Below are 2,500 nucleotides of genomic sequence, written 5' to 3' on the forward strand. Positions count from 1 at the left end.
AGGTGACTAAGACTAACACATGCAAGCATTTTGGAGGCTTTATAAACAATAGTAATACAAAATGATATGATATACTAGGCCCATCCAAGGTTATTTAAACAGACTGGCATCTAAATTAAGTAGCTATAACACATTTAAAGGTACTCACCATTTTAGTATCCAGCTTAATTGCTCCTCCATATCAAAGATGGTGGTGGTGATGGTGGATTTCTACCACCAGACACCATTCCAGCAGGGGTGGCCTCCTCTGGAATCGAGCTGCCTCTCCCCTCCAACTGCACTGAAATACGAATATGCTTTATAACTCATTAACCCTTAAACTACAATGACAGTGCTACCCCAACACTAGTTGACTCTTATGTTGAAGGACATAACTCAAAGAGTTTATCAGTTAATACTCTTGTCATACAGGAACATACTTATCCCTCAAGAGGACGACGATGGACTGCAGAAGGGTAATTTTAGCCTGAAGTCCCCCAGATTCACGTGCAGATAAACTAGAACCCACAACTGTGTTAAGGGATCTAGTAAACAAGTTTTTCTCACTGATAAACATGCACATCAAAATGTGCATAGTAACCAGTGCATCTATTTCTTTACCGTATGATCCTACTTCCCCAGTCAAGCTAAGCTAGTGCAAAAAGTATATGAACCATCCGGTGACAATCTTAATTTTCCTTCATCCCTAATGATGGTGTGAGGCAGGGTGCAGAAAGCAAGAATAGAGAAGATACAGTCCCATATGGGGTGGCCAGAAACAGCCTCCACATTGCCCTGTCCTCGGCCATTTGACCGCCCTCCCTACAACTCACACCTCTCTCATTTCTCTCTCCACCCCATCCCTCCATCTCATCCCTTGGTTATAATGTAGGAATGAGTGTCCTTGGTCAATTCAACCCTCCATATTTCACTGACTACACTAACAGCTGAAAACGCTTAGGGAAGGTAGATTAATACAAATGCACTGCCATACTGTACTTATCCGAACAGACTTTTGCAACTTTCCTCCAAGCAGTCAAGGCCTCTCCGCTTCTTGAGTTCTCCATTGAGTCTCCCATCGCTCCTCTGGAACTAGAAAATCTTGATACTCCGTTCACAACCACACGAACCCAAGGTCACCTTTCGAATACCACTGCAATGATTGTAGAAATATAGTACAAATTATTTACATTTAGAGTAGACAAAATTATACAGTAGATAACACTACTACTTCTACCTTCTACTTGCCCTAGGTTTTTCCTCATGCAGTCCATTCCACAAAGTTCAGTGGCAGAACAAGATAATGCTATAGCTAGTTACCCTTCCCACAGAACCTCTTCATGATTAACAACATATATCAGTGTTCATCTACTGTTACAACTCAAAATTCAAGATATCGAGACATTTTAAACCAAAGAGGGCAAAGCACCTTATTTTGATAGGGTTTTGTCACAGCTTAGTTTTCAAGATGAGGAGTTATTTTTAGATTAAATTAGAGTGAAAAGAATAGTCTTAAAAATCGAGTTCAAAGACAGGACATTTTAGGTCAAGTTCAAGGTAAAAGTACGGCGGCTTGGTTTAAGAGGTAGGCCTAAATTTGTCCTTTTGCAGTTTATTTCATGTTGTTCAATGGCAGAAAGTCAGTACCATAGCTCTACATCCTATCCATAGCATTTCTTCATGATTAGCATCATGTTCTAGTGTTCCTATTTTGTTAAAGTTCAGCAATAAAGATCGAGAGCAATTTTTGGTTACGTTAGGGTAAAACTGGTGTAGTACCATTTAGATTGCTAAATAATGGCCAATTGCTCTGACATAACATCTTAGCCCCATGATTCCAGGATTCCAAGGGCTTGAATGGTGAGTGAATAGAAGTGTGGGTCATTCAGCTGGGCAAATTCTGGTCAATATCTCATTCTATCAAGTATTTTCTGGCTCGCAGGACCCTACATTACCCTACCTTGGCGTGAGAAAGGTCTCGATGATGATTCCAGTACCACATCAGCTACATATACCTGCTCCTATGATCCACAACTCAATATGAAGATATCGTTGCATTTGACAAGCCGTAGTTAAGAGTTAGGAATGAGTCTCCTTGGTTACTATACTGCTTTTCCTCTAACATGGCCTGAAATTTCCATCTCTCCATCTTGAATACTAAGTTGTAATATTATAAGAGGCTTGTCATGAAGTGCTATGGAATGAATGTAAAGTCATAGCACTGTCTTTCTGGCAATGAGTAATGTGAAAAAATTGACACATTAAAAATATGGACCAAGTTATTGTGAATGAGTGTCCTTGGTTACTAATTAAAATTGCCCTCTCAGTCCAACTATACTTGGCCATCAACTAACTGAAACGGGGCTAGGGATCTTGATGCAGTTATTGTGTGGAATTTGATGAGCCTTAGCTAAGGAATGTCTCCTTGGTTACTTGTTAAAATTACCCTCCCAGTCTGACTATGCATGACCATAAACTAACTGAAAAGAGGCTGGGGATCTTGAAGTTGTTGCATGGAACC

This window comes from Coenobita brevimanus, unplaced genomic scaffold (assembly GCF_032717465.1).
Source record: "Coenobita brevimanus isolate Jiangsu-jjx unplaced genomic scaffold, ASM3271746v2 jjx.HiC_scaffold_2785, whole genome shotgun sequence".
Lineage (NCBI taxonomy): Eukaryota > Metazoa > Arthropoda > Malacostraca > Decapoda > Coenobitidae > Coenobita > Coenobita brevimanus.